This window comes from Canis lupus, chromosome 7, assembly GCF_003254725.2.
Source record: "Canis lupus dingo isolate Sandy chromosome 7, ASM325472v2, whole genome shotgun sequence".
NCBI lineage: Eukaryota > Metazoa > Chordata > Mammalia > Carnivora > Canidae > Canis > Canis lupus.
The window spans coordinates 7,595,236-7,623,159 of NC_064249.1; the positions used below are offsets into that span (position 1 = coordinate 7,595,236).

At 42.0% G+C, this 27,924-nt stretch overlaps 2 long non-coding RNA genes and 1 pseudogene across 3 annotated transcripts; 2 read left to right on the top strand and 1 right to left on the bottom strand.

Moving 5' to 3' along the window:
* Nucleotides 1–2,716: 2,716 nt before the first annotated feature.
* On the bottom strand, nt 2,717–12,161 carry LOC118355303 (uncharacterized). Its single transcript, XR_004817513.2, has 4 exons — nt 11,754–12,161; nt 6,763–6,805; nt 6,257–6,372; nt 2,717–3,646 (listed from the first exon to the last, which is right to left on the bottom strand). It is a non-coding gene; the product is annotated as an uncharacterized LOC118355303 (long non-coding RNA).
* LOC112648244 (dnaJ homolog subfamily A member 1-like) lies at nt 8,429–9,633 on the top strand (annotated as a pseudogene).
* A 94-nt stretch (nt 12,162–12,255) lies between the features above and the next one.
* Nucleotides 12,256–27,165, top strand: LOC112648629 (uncharacterized). 2 transcript variants are annotated; one of them, XR_003129179.3, is made up of 5 exons: nt 12,256–12,568; nt 13,308–13,385; nt 15,826–15,896; nt 24,497–24,584; nt 26,080–27,165. It is a non-coding gene; the product is annotated as an uncharacterized LOC112648629 (long non-coding RNA). The 2 variants fall into 2 exon arrangements; XR_007411703.1 differs by lacking the exon at nt 15,826–15,896.
* The last annotated feature ends 759 nt before the right edge of the window (nt 27,166–27,924 follow it).

Sequence of the window (27,924 nt, forward strand, 5' to 3'; positions counted from 1 at the left end):
GTTAAGAGGCTCACGATGTGCTCGGGTGAGGGAGTTTGCTTCTTCCAAATCAAAATATTATTTTCTTTCACCGATTGCAATTTGTAGCTCATTGAACAATGATGGAATTTTATTTTAAATCTTTTTTTTTTTGGTTCTTTGAAAATTCTTAGAATGTGCAACTCTCAGCCCCAAGCCCCCAAGCATAGAGCCTTATTTATTTATTTTTTATAAGTGAAGCCAGAGACTTGGGATAAAAAGCAAATCAGAGGAACATTTTTTCTCTATGGGAAACTTGACTGAGACTGAAAATCCCTTTGAGGGATCCACACATGAATCCCTCTGACTAACCGTGTAACTGGGTGAACCCCAATCTCATGGAACCCTCAGAAACTTCACAATGCTTCCTTGACTCTATGTCACGGGTTCAAGCTGGTCCTCTTGGGCATGAACACCGGTGACTCCCTACACTCCAATGTTCCCCATCTTGGCTCTGACAAGACAGAGATGTAGCAGAGTAACACTTTGAGATGTTACTGGCATATTATTTTCTCTATTCCCTTGTGAGTGAGCACTCCCCATCCTGCTATTGACAGGGGGCCACCTTTACCTCCAGAGCCAGGAAACAAAGATGCCATATTGTCAACCTCCAAGATAAAAAAATCCCAAGATTTCTAGTGTAAGATGGAAAGTGTAAGAAATGGAGTGCTCACAAGTAGAACTGCTCACTCCACTGCACATATAGGAGGTGGGAGAAGAACTGAAGAGCCTCTCAAAAGCAGAGCTGGGGTCCATCTTTGTATCATGCCCACCACACCTAGATAATTTGGAAGAGGGGAGTAGGACAAGATCCAGATTTTCTGGGGTCAACGAGAGATCAATCTTTTACTGGTCCCATCTGGAGTTACAGTCTTCAACATCCCCTCAGTGATCCTTATCCCTTTGAGTGTGGGTAAAATAAGGAAGACCAGCTGTAGGGGCAAAAGTAAGATTGAGTGGGGATCCCTGACTGCCACATAGTGTTTCCATCGTCAAAAAAATGACACACAACTAAGTGATCCCCAAGCTCACGAGAAAGGCTAGGAAGGACTGAAGAAGGGTGGATGGATACCCAGGAACAAGGATGTGAAGAGGAACCTTCATGAACCTGGGTAGCTGGAGGCTACAGTAAACCCAAAAATCCTTCAGTGAATAAGATTAGTGTAGACTGAACACCTTGCAGTGGGACCTGTATGAAAGGGGCTTCCTCGAGGACCCCACATTCTCATCCTATATCTAAGGATGACAGCCGGGACCCAAACAGGTGAAACCTGGGAAATTGTCAGCCCCTGTCCAGATGACATCACGGTGGCATGCCTTGTAAAACCCCCTCCTCCCAGTTAAAAATCGGTGCCAAGGACTAGGGAGAGGGAAGAAGCTGAAAGGGAGAGTTTTGCTTTGCTTTTCAAACCTAGAATGTGGGAGAATTATAACCCTATTTGCCAGAGAAGATACTACGTAGGACTGAGCTTACTTGAAAGGGACCAGATTAGGGGCTCCTGGGTGGCTCAGTCGGTGAAGCGCCTGCCTTCGCCTCAGGTCCTGGGATCGAGGCCTGCGTCGGGCTCCCTGCTCAGTGGGGAGCCTGCTTCTCCCTCTCCCCACTTGTGCTCTCTTGTCTCTCTCTCTCAAATAATAAATAAATAAATAAATAAATAAATAAATAAATAAATAAATAATAAAATCTTTAAAAAAAGAGTGACTACATTAGGTTTGTGAACCAGGTGGAATAAGGATTCCGATTTAGGGAATTGAATTGTCTTTCAGGAAAGGGAAGAAATGTATTTTTTTTTTTATTTATTTATGATAGTCACAGAGAGAGAGAGAGAAGCAGAGACATAGGCAGAGGGAGAAGCAGGCTCCATGCACCGGGAGCCCGATGTGGGATTCGATCCTGGGTCTCCAGGATCACGCCCTGAGCCAAAGGCAGGCGCCAAACCGCTGCGCCACCCAGGGATCCCAAGAAATGTATTTTTGTTCACCTGAGCCTGTGTCCGTGAAAATTCCTATCTAAGAAATAGTCTCTATTCCACGGAGATACTCACATTACATATTGTTAAGAAACAATGTCAATCAGGATGTGCCAACAGAATCACACGAGCTGTTGTCATTAGGGCTTACGCGCCGCCCTTCCTGGAGCATTAAGGGATTCTGAGTTGCTCAAAAATCTCTTGTACTCTGAGCAACGATTGCCATAGGAGATGAAGTTTTAGCCTCGGCCTGGCTTGCTGCAAGGCACCATCTCATTAGGACTCTTTCCCCAATTAATTATGCAAATGGATTATTGATTATTAATTAGGACATTTAGTGATGTTATTAAGAACTTGGAAGATAAATCTTTTTGACTTGTATTTAACTAGTAGATTATATAAGCAATAAAGAATACGTGGGCAATAGCTGTATAATTACATTTTATGAATAGCAGAAACCTGTAAGGGATGTGGAGAGATTTAATTGACGTTTAACAAGATAACTACAGCGAATTAATTAGGAATTATCTGCTAAAATATGAATTAACTTCTAATAATATTTTAACCAGCTACTCTATGATGCTGGTATCTTCTTATTGTTGCTAAAATACCTAAATAAAATATCCTGCTAGTTAAGATGATAGCGCTAATTTGTCTTCCAAATAATCAATCAAGTTTTATTGAGATTTATTGTGTATCCAGGACATAGTGGAGAATGAAAGGGAATAGGCGAGTAGTTCCCGCTGTCACGAAATTCACAGCAGAGCTGGAAGGAAAGGACTCGGCACAAGGGACTGGTAGGAGGAAGAACATTAAGTGGGATGGGATTTCAAGGCTGACCCACTGCGCCTCTTTAAACCTCAGTTTTCTCACCCCTAAAATGGGAATGAGACTACGGAGCTCCAAGTTTGTTGTGCAAATGCCTCTCAGGGGCTGGTGCTTGAGAATCTCTGGAGTGACCACAGCTCCCATCGTAATCTTACTGCGTGATTCTGACAAGAAAATGCCACCAGTGGAAGCAATTCACGCACGTGCATAAGGACGTGCCCTCCAGTTGTTCAGTAAACAGCGTTTGTAAACCTCAACCCTGGAACAATCTAGCGCCTGTGCAAAGGGCAGCAGTCAAATAAACAGTGATGGATTCATACTACAGAAAAGTAGCCACCATTAACCAGAGTGAGGCTCATCCAGGTGGGCTCACAGGGATAGATCTCCAGGAATTTTACAAAATATAAATAAATGTAAGATGCCATTTATGTGAAAAATGGCCACATGCAGCGAAAATGCCATGTATTCTCTACGGGCACATATATGTGTATAAAAACATCGAGAAACATCTGGAAATACACACCTCAACCACTGCACCATGCTGCCTCTGGACAAGGGAGAGTCGTCTAAGGGGGCCTAAGTGTTGTCTACGAAATTTTGTCTTTAAAGGCTATGGAGATGGTATCACTTGAGTAATTAAATTTTAAATTAGACAAAAATGGGATCAGAATGTAGATGAGGCATCCGAGGGGTTTGGTGGGCTACAGAGGGGGTGGGCAGCAGGCAGGATGCGGAACGTGGAAGGCAGAAAACACTGGCCAGTCCCGCACCCGGGCTTCTGGAATGCTCCTCACACACATCACAGGGAAGCCCTGGAGGATGGGCAGAGGCTGGAAATGAAGGGAGAAAGGAGTGAGTAAGCACACAGGGGGCATCACCTGCAAGCCAGGCCGAGGGGTGTGTCCCCGAGCAGGGGGAGACCCTGAGAAGCATGTGTAGGGTCTGGAGCAGGAGAGAGGTGAGGTTCAAGGGGCATTTGACCAGAACTATTTGAGCTGCACAGTGAGGAACAGGGAGCCCCCCAGGAGGCCATTGAAGGCACCCAGGTGTGCAGTGTTAAACACCCCAACAGCACAAACCAAAGATAAGGGTGAATCTGACAGACGTTTGGAAGCAGGCCTTGGTAGCAACTGATGAAGCAGGGGAGGTGCACCGGAGGGGATTTCAGACTGTGGAGCCCATCAGCCCAGAGGTCCCCGGGAGTGGGGGGCACCCCAGACAGAAACCTGGTTTGGGGGTGTGTGGCGGCCAGCGGCCACTTTAATGGTTAAAACAAAAGTGTTTGATTTTAAAATGTAGAAATCTAGATGATGGTTGGCCTGCTAGGTACTGCACGAAGGTGACAGTCTAGTTTCCTCCTGAGAGGTGTCAGCCAAAGCCACAAGATGCTACAAACTCCCCCATGACAGGCAAGAAATGAGAGTGGAGGGTCAAGAATTAGGGGAAGAGAGGATATGGGGAGGGCAGAAAGGAACCATCTCTGGCTCAGATGTTCAACATTCACATTTGCAGCTCCTCAGTCAGGTGGTAGTTACCAGGTTTGGGTAACTACCTCTAAAAGAATATTACACCCACGCCAAGAGACCCTTCTGTTCTTCAGGGGTCATCTTTTAAACTAAGGGAGGCCCCCAAAGCTGGCCTGTCCATCAAGAAGGCAAAGCTGTATACGGTCCATCCCAAGGACGTCCTTTCCTGGAAATCTGCATTCCACTCTCCTTTCCTGTTCGAATACACTGAGCTGTGCCAGAGAAGTCACTACTGTTTCTGCGGCTAAGCTTCTCCTAGGAGGCTCTCTGTCGTCCCCCTAGGAAATATTTATTGACCGAATGACCGAATCTTTGCATTGGTCTGCTGTCCAGTTGCTCTCGCTGACTCAAAACAGAACTAACAGAAGACAGGCAGATACAGATATTGAAAAAAAAATTCGAATTTAGAATGTAGCATTCTAGGTGATGTTTGCACATCGGCCCATATAGGTATGTATGTGCCTATATGGATGCATGTAGTGTCTCTTATATTTGTTACAAGGAGTTGGCTCACGTGGTTATGCCATCATGGGGGCCAAGTCCCAAGATCTTCAGTGGGCAAGCTCAAAACCCACAAGAGTGGGCTCAGTAGTCAATACTCGATAGTATAGAGTTGACTCTTAAGTAACGCAGGTTGGAACTGCACGGGTTCACGTACATATGGATTTTTTTTCCAATAAATACAGTATCCTACTGTAAATGCATTTTCTCTTCCTGATAATTCTCTTAGTAACATTTTCTTTTCTATAGCTTACTTTGTTGTGAGAATATAGTCTATAACATACAAGATGCGTGTTGACTGTTAAAATTTGGGTTGACAAAATGTGTCTCCTGGTAAACAGTAGGCTATTAATAGTTAAGTTTTGGGGAATCAAAAGTCATACATGAGTTTTCGCCTGTGTAGGAGGCCAGTGTCCCCTTTGTTATTCAAGGGTCAAATGTAGTTCCAGTCTGAAGCCAGCAGGTGTTTCAGCTTGAGTTTGAAGAAATGGAAAAACCTATGTTGCAGCTCTAGAGTGGTCAGGCAGGAGGAGCTTTCTCCTACTTGCAAGAGATCAGCCTTTTTTTGTTCTTTTCAGGTCTTCCCATCTGAATGCTTCAGATGAGGCCCATCTGCACTGGGAAAAGCCGTCTGTTTTACTCAGTCCACCAATTCAAAGGTTAACCTTGCCCCAGAAACATCCTACCCAGAATAAGACTCAACCAAACGCCTGGACACCCTGTGGCCCAATCATATTGACACATACAAGCATCACATCCACAGTGTTCCCGACAAATGCTTTGATGAACAGGGGCTATGAATCTTCCTTCTGGTCTCATTCTTCTGAATTTCCCTTCTTGGAGAGGAAGGTGACCATGGGAAGATAGAGAGGGAACCATGCCATCTTCATTTGACATCCTGGCCCCAGAAGAGATCCAGCAGAGACTATCTTATCCTCCTTCGGGCCTGTGCCTGAAAAAGTCCTATACTGAATGGGTGCCTGGAGTAGATGGTCAAGACTTTTCTAACTCTCGGATTCTAAGTCCCTGGTCTTTCTGGACTCCTTTATTTTATGACAGTGAAGGATGAAGGGAGCTACAGACCTCAGTGAGGGTGAGACATAGTTTGGGCCATTCAACTTCTTCCCCGAATTAATAGGGTATTTCCTTTAGGGTCCAGGAGAGTGTAGTACATAAGATCACAGCCCATGTCCTCAGTCAGAGAGGAGGTCAAATGTCAGCTCTGCCAACCACCAAGTATGTGACCTGGGGCAAACCAGTTCCTTATCTTTTGTAAGACTCAAGGGATTGCTGCAAAGATAAATCAGTAAGTTAATGTATAAACAGCACTTCTGGGCGTGCCTGCCACGTGGTCAGCATCCAGTAAGTGGTTATCCTTCGGGTTAGGACAGAAAGCAAACCCATTTCACCCACCTCTTTGCATCCATCCAGTCCTCCGGCCAGGAGGTCGTTTGTCGCCACCTCGTGGGCATGGGTCACACTACGTCACCCACCCAAAGGCAATAGACACCAGCGCGCACAAACTCAGCCTAAACGTGAAGAAAAAGTCAGGGAAAAGCTTAGGTGCCAGTGAAAGGACCACCTTCACCTCCTGAAGGTTGGCTTTTAGCCCCCTGCTGCTGGGCCGCAAGAACTGCCCCCACAAGAAAGCACTGGTGCAGGTGCACGGAGATGCATGGGGTTTTTTGATTACAAATTGGAAAGTTCATTTTGTTATTTTCTTAAGAGTCTATTTATAAGATTAGTAAAACATACAGAAAGGTGGGTCGAGAGATAAGCATGTGTTCTGATTAAATGGAGCTCAGGCCAGGGGAGTGTGGAAAGAAAAACTTGAGTGACTCTGATTGTCGGGAGCCCCACACAAGGGTTTTCAATAAAATCCAGGCTAAGCTGCCTTAGGCACCGTGTGTTGAACTCACCCCTGCTTCCTTTTCTTCCGTCTCCAAAATCCCACAGAGACATCTTTGGGGGGAGGGTGGGGAGGAGAAAAAAAAAAAAAAGATGGTTAGACAGTCTCTTTCCATTTCCCCAAGTGTCAAAGTAAAGTCCAACAGGAAGCAATTAACAGATGTCTGCCCAGCAGAGAGTGTGGGAGTTCCAGGCAGAAAGGAGAGCAAGCATCTCTTAGCATATCACAGGGTGGCCCCATTTACTCCCCATTACCCAGCTAAAAATAACCTCTCCGTTTTTTCAGCTTTCTGTCTTTATTAGCATCAGTCCCAACAAGTTAGCTCTTTCCCTCTTGAAAGCTTCCTTAAACAAGCGGCAGGAGAGCAAACTAAATTCAGACTCTGTCCGGGGGCAGATTTCCCCAGGGAAACTTCAGCCTCTCCTTGGAATTGGAGGTACAGGGGAGCTACTACCAAATATCCCCAGCCGTGGACTCCAGACCCCACCAGTTTCCACCATCCTGGAGCGAGGACTACAACCCGACTGTCCCTTAGGGGATGAGATTCTGTGTGGTTTTATGGCAAGATCTTATTTGTGACATTAAATGAGCAAATCATAAAGCATCTAAAATGATTCATTTCTCACTGGGGCTGTCAGCGAGCTGTCACCAGCTGACAGTTCTGTCATAAGTGTCATTTATAATGTCACAAGTCTATTTCCCATCAATGTCATTAAACAATTATACTTGGTTTAGAAGAAAGAAAGGGGGGAGGGCAGAAGGGCTCATGGAAAGCCATGTGTGATGCTTAAGCAATTATATACTTTGCCATTCTTGGGTGGTAATCCCTGCCAACAATTAAATCTTACTTGATTTGTTCATTTAGGCAAATTATCAATTATTTGGAGGCGTCAGCCCGGGTAATTTTTCCTCTCTGCTGGCAGCAGCCACCATGCCCCTCCAGGATGGATAGCAACAGGATGCAGACGCAGCTTTGATAATTAGGCCACTGAGCACCATGGCCCGCAGCTCTGCTCCCCCTCCCTGTGTCCTCACTGGTGTGTGTCCTTTGTCAGGGCTTGGCCTATGGGTGAGACCACCAATCCTGGGAGCTGTGTAAATAAAGATCACTCTTCCAATAAGTACGGGCTTTTTTCCCTCTCCTTGCAAAATTTTGGTAAATGTGACCAAAATTATGCTTTGCAGCTATGAGATTATGTAGCTATGCCCTCCTGTCCTCTCTTCCATTTATTTTCCACAGTACGTGGGCCACCGTGTTAAACTCCCACTCAGGTCCTCAGGCATCTACTGTGTGTCTGTGAGAGTGGGGTCTGCCTCAGTGACTACGTTCACTAGAATGGCCATACAGATGATCCTTTCTGATTACTGTGTGAAGCAGCAGAAACCCATGAGCAAGCCTATGGAGCAGGGAGGGGTGGTGAGGTTATGAGACCAGAGCGTGAAAGGATGAAAAGGAGAAAGACCGAAGGGCACCCTGAAATTCCATAAAGGGATTCCCTCCTGGAATGGGGTGTCTGGGGTCTGGCCTGGCAATGGCAAGTTCCTTTCGAGAGCAACCAGAGGGAACTTTCCAGAACGCTCGAGATGCGGAGGGGTGGCAGCTGCCCAAGCTGAGCCCAGCAATGCGCTCCTTCCTGCTCCCCCACACCAGCCTCAGCCCTCTCACCGGCTATAGAAAATGGTGAAAGAAACCACTTACTATGATGTTTTGGGGGTCAAACTCAATGCCACCCAGGAGGAATTGGAAAAGGCTTACAGGAAACTGGCCTTGAAGTACCACCCTGATAAGAATCCAAATGAAGGAGAGAAGTTTAAACAGATTTCTCAAGCTTATGAAGTGCTCTCTGATGCAAAGAAAAGGGAATTCTATGACAAAGGAGGAGAACAGGCAATTAAAGAAGGTGGAACTGGGGGTGGTTTTGGCTCCCCCATGGACATCTTTGATATGTTTTTTGGAGGACGAGGAAGGATGCAGAGAGAAAGGAGAGGTAAAAATGTTGTACATCAGCTCTCAGTAACCTTAGAAGATTTATTTAATGGTGCAACAAAAAAACTAGCTCTGCAAAAAAAATGTGATTTGAGATTAATGTGAAGGCGGAGGTGGTAAGAAAGGAGCAGTTGAATGTTGTCCCAATTGCCGAGGTACTAAAATGCAAATAAGAATTCATCAGATAGGACCTGGAATGGTTCAGCAAATTCAATCTGTGTGCATGGAGTGCCAGGGCCATGGGGAACGGATCAGTCCTAAAGAGAGATGTAAAAGCTGCAGCAGAAGGAAGATAGTTGGAGAGAAGAAGATTCTAGAAGCGCATATTGAGAAAGGCATGAAAGATGGCCAGAAAATAACATTCCATGGTGAGGGAGACCAAGAACCGGGACTGGAACCAGGAGCTATTATCACTGTTCTAGATCAGAAGGACCATGCTGTTTTGACTCGACGAGGCGAAGATCTCTTCATGTGTATGGATATACAGCTGCTTGAAGCCCTGTGTGGCTTTCAAAAGCCAATATCTACTCTTGACAACCGAACCATCGTCATCACCTCTCATCCACATCAGATCGTCAAACATGGGGATATCAAGTGTGTGCTAAACGAAGGCATGCCAATTAATCATAGACCATGCGAGAAGAGTCACCTAATCATCGAATTTAAGGTAAACTTCCCTGAGAATGGCTTTCTCTCTCCTGATAAACTTTCTTTGCTGGAAAAACTCCTACCTGAGAGGAAGGAAGTAGAAGAGACTGATGAAATGGACCAGGTGGAACTGGTGGACTTTGATCCCAATCAGGAAAGATGGCGCCATTACAATGGGAAGCACATGAAGATGATGAACATCATCCTGGTGTTGGGGGGGGGGGGGTTCAGTGTCAGACCTCGTAATGGGGCCAGAGAGTAACACTGCTGCTGGCATTTGATATGCAGTAGTGAATGAGCAAAGGACTATAATAATAGCTCCCTACTTGCTATTGTTTTTGTTTCAATATTCAACTATAGTAGTGTTTTAAAAGTTAAAAATAAATAAATAAATACGAGCAACCAGAAGTAGGCCAGAAAGGCCCTGAACGAGTTTGTACCAAATGTGGTCTGGGCAGTTGTCACAGAAGCCTAGAGTCCCCATATAGATCTGACCTATTTCTAGATTCTAGCACCTGGTGCATGACGGCTCTTGGTTCAAAGTTTTATGATTTTGGCTTTTTTAGAGCATCTGGGGTGGACATCTGTTTTGGTTTGCTTGTTGGCTTGTTTCCTGCCAGCACTTTCCTCTTAGGTAAAGAAGACCCCTATTTTCTCAGCAGGACCATTCCTTGCCCCCTCCTGGACTGTGTATGTTAGCTGGAGCTGACCAACAACTGATCGGTGAGAGCATCCTGTCTCCCAGGTCACAGTAATTATTCCAGACAGAAAAGATGAGCAAAATTGATCCAAGGAGAGCCTATCCTCAATCTCTGCTGGTATTGACAAGATGGAGCTTGAGTCTGGAAATGCTGGAGGGCTGCCACTATGAGGGGAAAATGTGCCTGACAATGAAGGCAGCTCAGAGAAGGGCAGAGAGACACACCAGGTGTGATGGGGCATCTGGTCCAGTGTGCCCGAAGCTAGTGTACCCTTGGACATTTTAACTGGATTGACCCATACACTTCCTTTTCACCGAAGCTTGGACACAGTAGATTTCTATTACCTGCAACCAAGAGAATCCTAATTGATCCAGTTTGTGGTTTCTCCAGTTTTTCCCTTTTGTGTTGACAACCAGTTTGCCCGTGAGCCTATTTCTATCTCCCGTTACTGACGTGAAGGTTTCCATTTTGTTCCTTGGTTGTAGCTTCACTGGGTTGGATAAACCGCCCAAATCCTCTTGGCATCTCCACCGATTGACCCAATGGCAGAAGAAGCTTCAACGTGCAGGACTGACGTCCAGTTGGCTGTCTGAAACCCCATCCTGGCATTTAGAAACTCTCTCATGGCTGGCTGGATCAAAGCCAGCTCTTTGAATGTAACTAAGTGTGGCTGAGACACATGTAAGGATCACTCGAATGTCCCTTTCCAATCTTAGCATAAGTAAATGAGGAGAGGAGGAAGGAGGAAAGGAAGTGGTGGAGCAGGGGGCATGGCCTCAGTTACCCCCTGAAGCATTGCTCAGCTTGAATTGCCTGTGCTCCTAAGTTCCCCGTCTTCTCAAACGTTCTCTCCCTGCTTAGCCCTGTGCATTGAACGTCAGCTTCCGACCCTGCACACTTCTCTCCTTCTCCTGCTATCTAGCCTCATGTCGCCCCCTTTGTTACCACTGCCACCGCCACACTGCCTCCGGCTCCAGAGAGTGCCCAGCCCTTAGCAGAGAATATTTATAAAATTGCCCATTGCTATTTAACAGAGGGAGGATTGCTACATGGGCAAATGGAAAGATACACACCCAGTGGTGGAGAGGGTTATTCATCACACCTGGCATGGCATTGGGACAGGGTCTATTGGCTGCCAAAGAGAAGTCTGGCAAAAAATGGAAAATTGAGTCCATCAGGGGCCAGCTTTGTCCACAACACCACTCCTGCCAATGATGTCCTGCTGAATTGACAGGCTTTCTGGATGAATCAATTGGTTCTTTTGTCATCTGGTTGACTCAGAAACAGTTCCCCTTGAGCTCTTTAGTCCAATCTTGCAAAAGATAAATACACACTGACCTGAAAGAACAGTAGCGTAGGATAAATGTGTGATGTCTCGTTGCGTTTTGCAAGCAGAATCAAATTTGGAAGGAGTCAGAGAAAGAAAGATGGGGGTGGAGAGAAAGAAGACGGAAAGGGAGGGGTAGAGAGAGAGTGAGAGAGGATGGCATCTGACCCAGCTCCACCTGGACCACCCAGCTGTGCTGTGCGGGAAGTCCAGGCTTGCCATGCTCCAGCATCTGTGGTTGGGGCCCAGGTGTTTCTGGAACACTGAAGTGATTCTGTGGTTGCTATCAAAACTAATGCCAAGAAAAGAAATATAAATTACATTTAAAAGAAATCTACCTTTTATCTTTTAACCTTAGGCCTTCCCCAGCCATGCAGAAAAATCAATCTTGGCTAATCCACTGACCAAGATAAAGAAAAAGGGAAAAGAACAGACGAGAACCTTGCATTAAACAGCTGCTTGATGCTTAAAGAGGTATCAGAGGGATGTTGATTGGAGAGCTCACCAGCAAGAGGGGGCCAGGCTCAAGAGGCTAAAAGTAGGAACTCTTATTGGTATTCCATGACTGGTCATTAGCCAGGAAGACAAAGGACACAGTTATATCACATTTTAGCTTACAGATTCTAAATCAGCAGCAAAGCATGGCTTTGCTGGGGCCCTGCTTTCTTAGTATCTCTTTGTTGAGAGCTAGAAAAAAAAAAAAAAGGAACAAGTCCTATCCTGGGTAGAGTATAGCCAACTATATGACCATTACATAAGCATTAGCTAGAGAAATCAAGACAGAGTTATTGCTAGCTGTGATGCAATAAAGAGTGTATCTGGTCTTTGTCCCCAGTTCTGGGCACAGAACTTGGAAAGCCCTTGGAATTTCTACAGCGGTAGGAGTATTTTTATTTACAAGGAGCGCTTTTGATATATCTGAGTTTATGCTAAGGAGGTGATTTCATGGCAGGCCCCTAGATACTTTTAGGAGAGACGCTGACCCCTACAGAAAGACAACGTATGTGATTACACAGTTGGAACCTAGAGGCTCACCCCCAAATGCCAGGGAGAGAAGAGGGACAGGAGGTTGAGTTCAACCACATGGTCATTGGTCCGACCAACATGCTTACTTAACGCAACTCCATGTAAAACTCTGGACACCAAACCCCAGGTGAGCTTCCCGGTTGAGAGCAGAAGCTCCGGCAGCAGGACCCTCCTAGACCTTACTCTGTGTATCTCTGCATCTGGTTGTTCATTTGCATCCTTTAGAATAACATGGTGACTAGAAGTGTAGCACTTTTCTGAGTCCTGGGAGTCACTCTGGAGAATTACCAAACCAGAGGAGGGTATGGGAAACTCTAGAATTGTAGTCAGCTAGACAGAAGTGTGGGCAATCTAGGAACTTAAGGCTGGCATCTGAACCTAGGGCAATCCTGTTGGGGACCTTCCCCTTTATTTAGCTCCTGGAGTCTGAGCCTAACTTCGGTATTTTAGTGTCATCATTGAGTTTAATCTTAGGACACTCAGTTACTATCAGAAAATTGGCATCAGGACACCCTCTTCGAGTATTCCCCAGTAAAGAAGCCACAGAAGGGTCCTTTCAGGATAAGATATATGGTCTCTGAGACTGTCATCACCTTACATGTTCATAGCAGTAGGAAACCTGGTGGAACATTCTCTTGGGCTCAAAGTTCACAGACTTTGGGGACTGGAAACCACAGGAGATGGAATCCATGCTGCCATCTGCAGCAGGATGGATCCCCAAACATCTCAGAAGCTTTGAAATTGTCTCTTGATGGGACACCTAATACCCTCCCCCACAAGCCTGTCCAATAGTCACCCCATGCCCTACTTTGCTTTTAGCCAGAACACGTATCAGATATATTTTATTTCTTTGTGTCTCCCAATAGAACATGAACTCTCTGAGGGCGTGAGCTTTGTGTGTTCACTGGTATGCCTCCAGTGTCTAGAACAGTGGCTGACATACGGTAGGTGCTTAATTCATGAACAAGGGTCCCTGCTTAACAGAAGCCTATGCTAGTAGGATGCTTTTAGTGGCGTCATACAGGAAAGGCAAACCTACTTTGTCTACTCGGGTAATTATGGGTATGTTGTATGCTCGCTTGTCTCTCCTGTCCCCACTTTCTACCAGTTGAAATTCTGCTTTACCCCCAGGGCTCCAGTTCTGGTCTCACCTCTTCAGTAAAACTTTTCCTGACAACCCCAGCCCTTACTGATCTATCTTTTCTCTAGTCTCTGGAAAAGCTAAGAATGTATCCCACACAGTTACATGCTGCCCTATTGTCTTTTTGGACTCGTCTTCATACAACCAGAAGTAAGCTCCCTGAGGAACGGAACACAGTCTCACATATATGTGATCCGAATCACTCACAGAACTTAGGTCAGCACCTGACACATAGTAGGTATTCCAAAAACATTCGTTCATTAGACTTGTTGCAAGATCTTGAAACTTCTAAGTTCAATAGAGTCAGGCCTGAAGAATCCTATGGTCCCTATCTGTGCACCCACAGCACCCTATTTAAAAACCTTTCTTAAAAAAAAAACCAAAAAACCAAAAAAACAAAAAAAAAACTTTCTAATTACCAGTATGCGAATCTGACTGTCAAACCCTCAATGTCCAACCCTCAAAATCTGACCCTGGCTTTTCAGCTCCGTGTCTCCAGGACCGAACACAGTGCCCCAAACACAGTAGGAATCTAGTTTTGATTGTTATTAATCACACAAACTGAAGTAACAAAATGCATCTATCACATTTCCATGGCCTCGCTTTTCCTAGCACGTGTGAGGTCCTGAGGAGGTCCCCAGTAACTACCTCCCGACGCTTGTCTTCGCTTGCCTGGTTAGACAGAAGTAGAACATTCTCTTTTGCTGAATCTTTCTACCCATCACTCCACAAATGCCATGCTGAACTGGGGGTTTGCTGAGGTCTCAGGGAGAGAAGATGGGGGTTGCCCATCTTGGAACAATGGGGAAAGGCAAAATGTGAGTGCAGTGACCAATGGGGAAAACAACAAATCTTTCTTACATTTCTCCTTTTTCTTTTTCTAAAAGAACAGCATAACATGAGTTAGTTTAACCATTTTTAAGCGTACAGTTGGGTGGCATTAGGTACATTCACTTCGTTCTGCAGCCGTCACTACCATCCACCTCCAGAACTTTCTCATCTTCCCAAATGAGAATACTGTCCCCACTATTTCTCCCTTCTCGGCCCCTACAACCACCTTTCTACTTTCTCACTTCATGAATTTGACTAGTCCAGGGACCTCCGTTAAGTGGAATTATGCAATATTTGCCATTTTGGGACTGGCTTATATAATATCTTTGAGGTTCATCCACGTTGTAGCCTCTGTCAAATTTTTATTGTCATGTTTAAGGCTGAATAATATTCCATTCTATTGTGTATACCACATTTTATTTCCTCATTCATCCATCCATGGTCACTTGGGTTGCTTCCACCTTTTGGTTATTGTGAGTAATATCCTGTTCAAATGGGTGTACAAATGTCTGTTTGAATTCCAACTTTCAGTTCTTTCAGGTATGTGCCAAGAAGTGAAATTGCAGAACCAGATGGGGATTTGATGTTAGTTTTTTGAGGAACTATCATACTGTTTTCCACAGTGACCGCATCATTTTTCTTATCACCTCAAAATTTATTTATTTATTTATTTATTTATTTATTTATTTATTTATTTATTTATGTTTAAAATTTGAAATTGTTGATATACTGACATGGTACTTATTTATTTATTTGTTTATTTATTTATTTATTTATTTATTTATGTTTAAAATTTGAAATTGTTGATATACTGACATGGTACAAAACACAACACCAATGACAAAGTATTTACTTTTTACTCCTGTCTCCATGACACTTACTTCCCCATCTACAGGCAGCCAATGTTACTACTTACACTGCTCTATCACAGCACCCCCAAGTCACCCCTATAACCTGAGCAAGTTTAATACCCAGGCTGAAGCTGTTTTCCTAAAAGAAAGGTTTTAAAACTGTCTGCAGTCTGCTCAGAGAAGGAGTTAATGGATCACAAAACTCTGAAATGCACTGTACATAATGAATAACAAATACCCTTTTAAGATGAGTATTATTAAAGCATCAACATGGTATTATCCAAAACGTATGAAGTGTCTTCTCTCTTTCTCTCTCTCTCTCTCTCTCTCTTTTTTTTTTTTTTTGGCCCTTACTAATACATTGAAAGCATTACCTAATGCCCACTCCAAAAGATTAGATCCCTTTGAAAGAAAAGAGTCAACATGCATAACACATCCCAGCACCATCCTGCATCCTTTCCATTTGGGTTCGCAGTCAGACAGTTCCCTGGTTTAAGAAAAAGAGCATTTGCAAAATGGCTCTTGGGGCTTAATTGGTATTTCTTTCTTTTTGCCTGCCAGTATAATCCAGGAGAGGAGACTGCAAAGCAATTTAAGAACATTAGCATTGTTCCTAAATACCCACATCCAAGGTTAGTGAATACAACTGGTAAAGCCCAAAGAGCACCTAGGGAGATTAAGGGAGGTTTTGAAGCAGAACGCATGATTCTAATGAACTTGGGCTCTGCCTCATGGAAGAAGAATCTATCTAAATACATTAGAGCCAACGGAGCAGACAGGAGGGAAGCAGCTACCTAAGTATAAGAGATGCTGTTCTCAGTAAATCGTGAAATGCTGCAAACAGATTCGGGTGGGTTTGAGGCCCCGAGCCGCTACAGGGTGCTAATTATGATTGCCATACTGTGGCTGAGTGGGCTATTCCCCCAGTAGGCTGTCAAGAACCACACCAGCTGTCCTGGTGAATGTCCTCCTGGTGTCCCTCACGGGGGTGGCCTCTGCTTGGTTTCCTCCTCCTCTCACTATGCAGATGAATTAATTTGTTTGGAGGTTGAAGAGGGCTTTTGGAAAGAAAAGAGTGTCTGATAGATTAGTAGAGATATGAGCGATTGTCCAGGTGTTTTTTTTTTTCTTACTTCAATACTACTAGTAGTGGGGTGCCTGGGGCTCAGGTGGGTAGCATTACCTAAAAGAACAGCTGTAGAGAGCCAAATGACCACATCTCAACATTATGCACCCAAAATGCACAAGAAATAAACTTATAGATTTTAAACAAACCTCATTTTTGAGTCTGAGATTGCAAAGTACGTGCCTTATGAAACATTGATTTTCCTACTGAGGTTCTGGGTAAAGGGGAGAGCAAGGCATTTGACCCCTAGCTACCCAGAGGAGTCAAACGTTATGGGTTAAGGTCAAAGTCCTCCGCATAGCTGTCCTCACTTGAGACACCAGCCACAGGGTGGCTGAGGTCCCCAGGTCTCCCTCACTTCTGATCAACTGGCTACAAATTCAGGGGTTCCCGCTCTCCCCTAGGCTTCCATAATATGTTATAAGGACACACAGAAGTCAGGAAAACACTATTTTTAGTATTATAATTGCATTATGGCAACAAGCTACAGATCAGAAACAACTGAAGGGAAGACACGTACAGCAATGTCTGGAAGGGTCCTAAACACCAATCTTCCTTTATTTTCTCCTGTGGAGTCAGGATGCATCATCCTTCCTGACACATCAATGTGTTGCAGTGTGTGGAGTACACCACCAAGGAAGCTCACTCAGACTTCTTCTGTGTCCATAAATATTACTGGGACTTCATGATGTAGGGATGACTGATTAAATCATCGGTCATGTGACTCCATCTCTAGCCTCCCCTCCCCTCCCTGAAGGTCTGATATCAAAGTGGCTCAAAGCCCTAAACCTCTCACATCAGTGATTGGTCTTTCTGGCATGGCCAGCCACCATCCTGGATCTTCTTCTTCACGTAAACTACCTCGTAAACAAAACCGATCAGGTCCCACCTTGAATAGCATAGACACTCCTCTTACTTGGGAAGCTCCAAGGTTTAGAGCCTACCTCCCAGGACGTGGGGACAAAGGCCAAACAAATTCTTTGTTATCCAGGGCTAAGGTGGATAGTGAGCAGGGAAGTGGGAGAGGAACAAGCCACAGTGGGAGACTATGAGCAAAACCTGAGTCCCAGTTAGATTTCATTATACCATCTTGAGCAAGCCACTTAATCATCATGGGCCTTAGATCACATGCTCTTCACTCATAACAATAATTATTGATACCATTTAATAAGCACTTACTATGCACCAGAAGCTGTGCCAAGAATTTTGCCTATTTAATCTCATTTATTCTTCACAATGAACTTGCAAATTTTGTCATTTTATTATCCCAGTTTTGTAAAGGGTGGAGTGGTGCCTGAGATCTCAGAAAGTTAAATAACTTGTTCAAATAAGTGGAGGAGGGCAGCATGGGTGACTCAGCGGTTTAGCACCGCCTTCGGCCCAGGGCGTGATCCTGGAGACCTGGATTGAGTCCCACATCAGGCTCCCTGCATGGAGCCTGCTTCTCCCTCTGCCTGTGTCTCTGCCTCTGTCTCTCTCTCTCTGTATGTGTCTCTCATGAATAAATAAATAAAATCTTTATAAAAAATAAAACAAAATAAGTAAGTGGAGGAGCTGGCCCGCCAACACAAGCAGGAGTCCCAGGCTCCCATTCTTAAATTTCTAATCTATACCATTCAACCCTTTCCTTGGCTCGCAGGCATATTGAGAAAATGCATGAGGCTGATATGAATTATTATAATCTGAAAGGAAGGAACCTTATAATTCAAGCTTATAAGATTACCATTATTATTATATCACTGATTATAACTATCGGCAGTATTATTTTATTTTTATACTTCACATGAATCTGTCTACTTATTACGAAAATGCTTTCTCCTTACCATATGAGTTTTATCACAAAGAATGCTTTTGGAAGGAAGGCGGGTCTTCCAATTACCTTAAACCAAATTCTCATGTAGTTTCCCAAACATTTGCTAAGTATAACACCTTCTATATGCCAATGTACTTGCAACATGGAAGGGACAAAAAGATGAATAAGACAGAGATGTAGGCTCTGCCTGTAAGGCAAGAGTGCCGAGAATGACACAACAGATAGACTATGTCAAGTGACCCGAAAGACACAGAATGCCCTCTGCTGGTTCAAAGGAAAGAGAGCACATAAGCTTCAAGGAATCAAGCTTCAAGGATTCAAGCAAGAAAGAGGAAGGAAGAAAGAAGAAAATGGAATTTTGAGAGCCCTGGATGAAGAAGAAAATGGAGTCTCATAAGAAGGGAGTCGGTAGTGGGGTGCCTGGGGGCTCAGTCGGATAGCGTCTGCCTTAGGTTCAGGTCATGATCTCTGGAGGCCTGGGATTAATCCTCATGCCAGGCTCCATGCTCAGCAAAACAGTCTGCTTCTCCCTTTTCTCTGCTGCTTCCCACCACTCATTCATTCTCTCTCTTTCTTTCTCTCTCCCTGTCTCTCTCTTTCTCAAATAAATATATCATTTTTTAAAAATCTAAAAAAAAAAAAAAGTAGAAGAAGGAAGTCTGGTAGCAAAATCGGGCGGTTCAATTCAGAATGTTCTCAGGGATTAATGAGTACCTAGTTTAGTGGTAATATATTACTGTAGGATGAGCACAGAATGCAAAATAAAAATTCTGGCTTTATCACATGTTAGCTTTTGATGTTGGGCAAAGCTCAAGGTCCTCCAGCATGGCTTTATCCATTAAAAAATAAATAAAATGAAAGTAAATAATGCCCAGCTCTTAAGGCTTTTGTTAGGGTTAAAAAAAGAAGTATATTAAAAACATTCTGGAAACTAAACAACATTAAACAAATTTTACATTTTATAATTTTCTTTTTTTCTTGGTTTGTCTGGATTATGGGCCTTAGTAGTGCTGTGATATATGATAGACAATATCAATAAAAAGGACATATTAGAGACATACCGGGCAAGGGTGAGGAGACCAAGCTTCGTCCAGTTCTAAGAAGTTAGCTCTTGTCTTACTTTCTGTTGCTTTGGGTTGATTTGGTTTGTTGAAGGTCATTTTAATAGCATTAATGCCTATTATTTCAGGAATAACACACATTAGCTCCAAGGAAAAGTAAAATTATTCAGTCGGGATAAGCATGGGATGTAGTAGTCAAGACTTTTTTTTCTTTTTATTTATTTTTTCTTTTTTTTTTTAGGATTATTTGAGCAGGTTTACCTTTCCAAAGGTAACACTTCAGAGGAGAATAGGCAAAAGCCTGGACATTAATCTGGATTTCACATGACCCCGTGTAGAACCTACAGTAGGATGTTCTGGAAGATCCCTCCCAGTCTGAGAACTTGGGGGCCACCTGCCAGCAGTTCTGTGGGTCTGGGAAGTTCTCTTTCTGCCTCTCCACTCACCTTATATAGTTTTAGGAAGTTGAGGCAGGAAGAAATGGGATTCCTCATTTGGCCAAAATTGGAAGAGAGTAGAGAGAAATAGCTACCACTTTAAAGTATCCAATACATGGCTGTACAATTAACTTTATATTAAGAAGGGATTCTAAAGCAGTTGAGCTTAACTAAGTCTGACTGTAAAAAATTAATCAAATCAATTTAATTAACTCATATAATTAATCTAGGTGTGCTTTGATAGCATGGAGCTAGAACCTAAATAATTTTCTTTTTTTAACACCAGGATTAACTATTTTAAGCTACCTTATTATAAATTCTCAAATGTACAAAATAGTAGAGAGGATAGTAAAATCAATCTTGACATAGTCGTCACTCGTATGCAACAATCATTAAGGTTTTACCGTACTTGCTATATCTATCATCCTTTTTTCTTATCATTTTTGATGGAATAGCTTTCCACTTATTTATATCACTTTTGTACCTTTCAGATATGCATAAAAGATTTCTAAAAAGTAGTTTTGCACATTTTAGTAAGTTGATGCCTCGGTATTTTTTTCTTTTTCGTTGTTGCTATAAATGGATATCTCTTTTATTAAACTTCTAGTTTAATAAAACAGTTACTGTTTGTTTATGACATGATTGTTGAGTTCCATCAGTTGATTTTATATCCTGCTCTTTTCCTGAAGTCTATTATTGGTTATAATAGGGTTTTTCATTGGTTCTCTTGAGTTTTCCAAATATATATCTTCATTATTACTTTTAGAAATTCTACAATTTCGTTTTGTGTTTTCCCTTTCACCCAAGAGTCTTTAATAGAGAACTTTGAGAATTTTTAAATTATTTCTGGTTTAATTACATGCTTTGGTCAAAAAGTCTGGTTTGTGATTTTTATTTTCTAAAATTAACTGAAGTTTTTCTGTTTTAATACATGCTCAGTGCTTGTAAATGACCCAAATGCACTTGAAAAGACAATGTATTCTTTTTTATTTATTATTGGTTTACAGTTAAATATACTGCTATATGAACTACCTTATTAATTTTTTTAGGTCTTGTATATTCTTAATAATTTTTAATCCCCTTGGCTTGAAGGAGATGTGATAATAATTTTAAGTTATTACTGTCTGTCCATTCCTTCTTTTATCTCCTGTAGTTTTGATTTATCAATGTTGCAATTTTACTTCCTGCATAGATATTAGTAATTATTGTATCTTTACTATGAATTGTACTCCTTAAATTCATAAAATGGCTTTCATATTTTACAATGTTTGTTGGCATGAAATCTATATTTCTGATGTTAAGATCATGTCATCAGCTTTCTTTTTACTTCCAATCAACGGGTGTATCTTTATAGTTTGATTCTTAACTTTCTGATTCACTTATTTTTCTTGTATGCTTTGTAGGGCAGCATGGATTTTGCTTTGCTAAGATCAGAATAATGTTTTTTTCTTTTAAGATATGAGTAAAACCAGGATGCCGGGGTTGCTCAGTTGTTAAGCATCTGCCTTCAGCTCAGGCCATGATCCCAAGGTCCTGGAATCGAGCACCATATTGGGCTCCCTGCTCAGCGGGGTCTGCTTCTCCCTCTCCCTCTGCTGCTCCCCCTGTTCATGCTCTCTCTCTCTCTCACTCTTAGTTGAATGCTTTTGTCTTTCTGTTACTTTCCGTGATCTGATTCCTTTGGAGCCACCATCCCCTCCTCTCACCTGTCCAGTGTTACTGCCCTGCTCAATTCACCTACTTCTAGCAGTTTCCCCCACAGAGTGAGATGTTATACTTCTGGAAAAGGATATTGGCTGGACACTTTGGAGTTCATCAAGAGTTTGCTTTACTCCAGCATGGCTGGGTCCCTTGGCAATGCAACATGGAGGTGTTTGCTTTCATCTGCAATTCATAGCATATTAAAACTTCCAGCTCACAGTTATTCTCAGGCCTCTTCAGAGTTTGACTCCAGGTAAAGGCCTTCTCTTCTTGAGGGTGAATATTCATAGGTGACTTGGGCTTCCATAGCCTATAGCGGACACATGAGATTTCCCTGGAGCCACTCTTACCTTTCCTCATCTCGTTCCCCTCCCACCTTCTGAATAGTCAGGTATTCCTGCCCCCTCCCAGTCGTCCTTAGGTGCCATTGCTGTATGCAGTTTGGATCCCACCTACTCTAAAGTTTAGGGGGTTTCTTATCACTTAGTATTTTTAAATATATAACTCCTATGTATTTCCTCACACTATCCTAATTTTCAGGAAGAGTTTTGGAAAAGTTCAGAAACTACCTTGATCTTACCAGGACCAGAACTTAGAGATCAATTTCTTTAAAAAAGATTTTATTTATTCATTCGTAAGAGACACAGAGAGAGAGAGAGAGAGGCAGAGACACAGGCAGAGGGAGAAGTAGGCTCCCTGAGGGGAACCCGATGTGGGATTCAATCCCAGGACTCTGGGATCACAACCTGAGCCAAAGGCGGACACTCAACCACTGAACCACCCAGGTGCCCCAGAGATCAATTATTTTTTGATAGAATGTGGAAAAATTAAGCTCTCCCAATTCCTTCACAAAATCTTATAATCGTAGAATGTGAGTTCCCTTAAAAAAAAAAAAATCACAATATCTCATTTAATGAGAATGACAATTGAGACCCAGAGAGTAAAAATGACTTCGTTGAAGCCATTTTAGGAAGTAACAGAGCCACATGTGAAATGTAGCTTTCAGAGAATCTTGGTGTTAGAAGGGAACTCAAGGGTGCCATGGTCCATCTTCCTACCAACGCAGAAAGCACCAGAAAAGATGCGGTCAACATCCTCCAAAATACCCTAAAACATGGGGGAAAACATTGCCTAATCAACCTATTTCACCTTATGGTGAACACAGACATAGATCTTTTCACTTTTTTCTATTTTGAAAAGTGTGAGTTGAGACAGACAAGGATGAATTGCTACAGGTCCTATTGCTTTTGTTCCCTGTTTCTTCTCATTTTAGAAGCTGGCTTGGAAGTAGCTCTCGGTTGATTCACAGTCTGAGTTAGAAACGATCTTTTCGTCCATCCAGTCTAATGTGATTCATTAGCCTGCTTAAACCTGCCTGGCCGTTGATTCAATCACCGATTGTTCAGGAGTTCTTCCTAATGTGAGATGATGCACAGGAGAATATACGTGGATTGTACAAGATCACATAAATTTAAGAGATTGTTAGAATTTCTCTTACAGAGTAGAATTTCCTTCCCCATAACTTCCAAACACTGGTCTTGGTTCTATGCTTTGAAGCTTATGCAAAATGTCTCATCATTTCTGTACTTTACAATCCTTGAAATATTGGAGGACAGCTATTGGACTCCTTCCTCAGATCTAAGGCTTGTGTTTTTTCATGATCATAAACACACCCAGTACCTAGTCCTCTTGTGCTGTGGTCTCCAGTCCTCCCAGCAATTTACTTAACCTCCTCTGATTGAGCATACTGAGCGTGTCAATGTTTCTCTCGAAATGTCAGCAATAAACAGAGGGAGATTAAACCCTCTTTGTCTGGGCATCACGTTCCTATCAGCTCAGCCTAAGACTACATTAGTCCCTTTGGTATCTCTTGTTATGCTAGATGCACACTCAGCATGCAGTCAACTAATAACACCTAATCTTGAGCTTCTATAGCAGAGCTCCTACTTCTCCAGCGTGGGCAGCTGATATTTTTGGTCCCAGATGCAGAACAACAGCTTGGTAAGGACCAACACCAGTTCTATCAGAACTCCAGTGGTGTATTGAACCTGGGGACTTTGACTCTTTCAAGGTGTCAAGGTTCTCTGGTAGGCTCCATACCTCTCTTGGGATTTAATTCTTCCTGGGTTGTGTTTGTTCTATTTCTTTCAGTGTGAAGGTCATGTTTCTAGATACAGAAGACAAAAGCAAAAACAAAAACACTAGAGATCGAATGATCCTCTTTCTCACTTTTGGTAATGGTTTCTTGTCACTTTCCAGCACTCCTTTGGCACCACTGCTGATTGCTTTTACCACTCTCTGTAGCACTATAGCACCTAGTGCCCAAGCAGTGGTACATCTTGCCCTTGTTCTGTTTGTTCTGAAGACAGAGGAGAGAGAGGGAGGTAGACGCAGAAGGAAAGAAGGAAGGAAGAAGGAAGGAAGGAGACAGAGAGAGGAGCAAAAGAGAAAAAATAATTAGGGAGACATAAATCTGGATGACCTATATTAATCCTATTTAAGGGGCCTACCTGCTGTCAGCATAGCTTGACCTACATTCTGCTCCCATTTATAATCCAGGACAATATCTTTCTGTTCTTCTAACACCCTACATTTCTTTACCTATGAAATATGGATATTTTTAAAAATAATAAAAAATAATAAAAAAATATGGATATTTAGTGATACCAGCATTTCCTTTGACCTTAGAATATTCATAATAATACAACTATTTTATTTATCACCGTTCCATTGTATAGACCTTATCAATTAGGGCTGTACATTAAAAGAGATTTGTATGGTTGCAATGGTTCTATCTCTAGGCTAAGAAGTCAAAGCCTCAACTCCAGTGTGAGTTCTGGCCAGTTATATCAAGGGACAGCCCAACCACTAGTGAGAGCCTTGAAAACAAACATATCTCAAAACCTTCCAAGAGAAGGATAATAAGTTCACTTTTAAGTTTTCTTAACATTTCTTTTGATAATGCCTAAGTACTTTGTGATAGGGTTTGGTTTTGTGCTATTAGGGGAGAGGGGAGGTTGTGAAGTGAAAAAGTAAATAGGGCTGAGAGACAGGAAAACGATATAACATACAAAGCCCCATTAAATTGTTTCAGGAGCTGGAATTCATACCCCAGAGTCTCCAGTTCCAGAACTGTGATCGTGGTGAATGCCATAAAGTCAATAAACATTACCAAGAGAGAGGTATGTATATGTGTTTTTTGTTTACTATTTATATTTATATTTACTATTGAATGAGCATGAATATAAACATAAATATTCTTAGCATATGTGAATACATCCACTTACTCACATGCCAGTTTAAGAGATAGAACATTTCCATTACTCATGAAGCCACCTTTGCACCCATTACCAACCTTGTCCATTCCCCTATTCTCTTAGAGATCACTGCCCTGTATCTTCTGTTTATTAGTCTCTTGCTTTTACTTTTTAATATTTTTAAGTTACTTTTCTAATATATCCTTTAGTTTTGCATGTTTTTTGACCTTTTTTAATAGAATCCCATTGTACATTTCTGGACCTTGCTTTTTTTGTTGTTCAGTTTCATTTTCCTGAGTTTTGCTTCTGTTGCTGTATCTTGCCCTAGTTCGTTTGTTTTCACTGGTGTATAGTATTCCATCTGGTCTACAATATATCCATTCTGTGGCTGATAAATATTTGAACTGCTTTTAATACTTTGCCATTACAAAGACTACTAGAATGAACGTTCTTGTACTTGTCTCCTGATGGTATGTGCCAGAGTTTTTCCTAGGTATACAGCAGGGAAGAGAGATGCTAAGTTAAAAATCATGTGTGTTTTCAAGTACACAAGATAACACTATTTCTTCAAAATACTAGTGCCAATATTCATTTTTTTTTCATGCTGTGTATAAGAGTTCTAATTGATCCACTTTCTTGTCAAAGTTGATTTGGTTGGACTTTTAAATTCTTTGTCAATCTATAAAATGTGAAATATTTCATCGTTTCAGGTTTCAGTGAGTATGTTCCTACTAAAGAGGTTGATTTTTTTTTAATTGAGTGCTTCTGGGAAGTGATTGCCCATTTTTCTATTGGATTCTTAATCTTTGTCGTCTTATAATTTATTCATTTTTTTATGGATGTTGTGTTATTCTTGAGATGTTCCTTGTAGATTCTAGATACTGATATTTTGGTACTTACATGTGTTAGAAATATCCTTACCAAATTCATACCTTGTCTTTTAAACTTTCTTTATGCTGTCTTTTGAAAGATAAAACTTCTTAATCTAGTTTCACTGGATGGTGTGTCTATGTGTAATATATTTTCCCAGTCTATGCTTCATCATTTATTTACATAACAGTTTATTTTCATGATTAGATATTTTAAATTTTGAGATCTGATTTATCTGTTACTTTCTTTTATAATTGCTATTTCACTACTTAAGAAAAACTTTTAACCCTAGGTTGTAAAGAGATCTTTCTACTTTTTTTTGGAAAGCTTTATAGTTTTAGCTTTTAATTTTGGATCTATAAGTGAATTGTTTTCTCTGGTAAGGGTTTGAGGTTCATTTTTTCCCCACATAGATATTCAGGTGTCTTAGCACAGTTGCTGAAAAAACTTTTCTTTTCCCATTGAATTGCTTTGGTGTCTTTGTCAAAAATCAATTTACTCTGTAATTGTGGGTATATTTTTTGTTTTTGTTTTGTTTTTTTCTTTTTAGAGAAAGAGAGAAAGCAGGAGTAGGGGGAGAGGGAGAGAGAGAGAATCTTAAGCAGACTCCACATCCACTGCTGACATGGGGCTGATTTCACAACCCTGAGATCATGACCTGAGCCGAAATCAAGAGTCAGGACACTTAACCAACTGAGCCATCCAGGTGCCTAATATTTTTGAATTTTCTGTTCTGTCTTGATAGTTTTAACCCAATATGTCTTCAAATACCTTCATTCTTTTTTTTAAAAAGATTTTATTTATTTATTCATGAGAGACATGGAGAGAGGTAGAGACACAGGCAGAGGGAGAAGCAGGTTTCCCACAGGGAGCCTGATGTGGGACTCGATCCCTGGACCCAGGGTTCACACCCTTGACTGAAGGCAGATGCTCAACCACTGAGCCACACAGGCGTCCCTCAAATACCTTTTTTCTGTCATATTCTCTACCTCTTCTTCTGGGTACCCAATTACACATACATTTCATTTTTTAATATTGCCACACAGATCTGTAAAGCTTCGTTTCTTTTTATTGAATATTTTTCTCTTTAATTCTCAGGTTGTGTAATTTCTATTGTTTTAGTTTTTCTTTAATCAAAGTATAACAGACACACAATGTTACATTAGTTTCAGGTATACAACATAGTGATTTGAAAACTCTGTATGTTATATTCTGCTCACTCTAAGTATAGCTGTCATCTGTCACCATTCAAGCTATCACAGTACCATTGAAATTTTCTGCTATATCTTTCATCTCGGTGACTTCTTCAGTCCCTACCTGGACTCCTGTGCCTCCTGCTCCCCTCCACTCATTTTTGTTCATCCCCCACCTTCTCCCTCTACTGTTCTAGCTCTACCTTAACTGATTCTTTCACCATTTCTGATGGGCTCTCAAACTCACTGAACAAATTTTTCATTCCGGTAAAGATACTTTTTAGCTCTAGAATCTCCATGTTCTCTTTTATAAGTTTTAGTTCTCTGATTATACTTCCCATCTGTTCATTATGAATATATCTTTCTTTAAATTCTTGGACATATTCACAACAGCTGCTTGAAAGTCCCTATCTCCTCATTGTGACTTCTGCATCATCTGGAATTTGGAGTCTATTGACTTCTTTTATTCTCATGTATGGGCCAGATTTTTCTGTTACTTTCACTTGTCTATTGATAATTGATTGATACTGGACATTATGAAAATTGTTTAGGGATCTACATTCTGTTACTGTACTCTGAAGAGTGTTTTTTTTTTAAGATTTTATTTATTTATTCATGAGAGACACAGAGAGAGGCAGAGACACAGGCAGAGGGAGAAGCAGGCTCCCTGTAAGAACGCTAATGGGAGCCCAATGTGGGACTTGATCCCAGGACCCCAGGATCATGACCTGAGCCAAAGGCAGACACTCAACCACTGAGCCAGCCAGGTGTCCCAGGAGTGATTTTTTTTTTTTTTAATTTGGCTGCATTCAAACTCCAAATTTTGTCTCTCCTGTTATGGATAGAAGTTTAAATTTCTTCTCAATTGTGTCAGTTTCCACTGTTTTTCTTTGTTGTATGTTTTTATCACACCTCCTTTTGGAATCTCCCCTGTGAAATGAAGGCAAATAGTCATCCAAGGATTTTGGTGGATTATATACACAGATTTGGGAGTTCACTTCTCTGGGGATCCTTACCATCTAGGATTTCCCACCTAATGTTCTAGTTACTTATTTTTATTGTTTGTTAATTGTCCCAAATTCTGTTTTTTAACACATTAAGCCAATAAGGCTGTGGTTCTCTGCCCAGTGAGTTTTGCTGCATTGGGGAGCATCACAAATTAAAATATCTAACTCACAATTCATCTTTCAAGAGTTGACTTC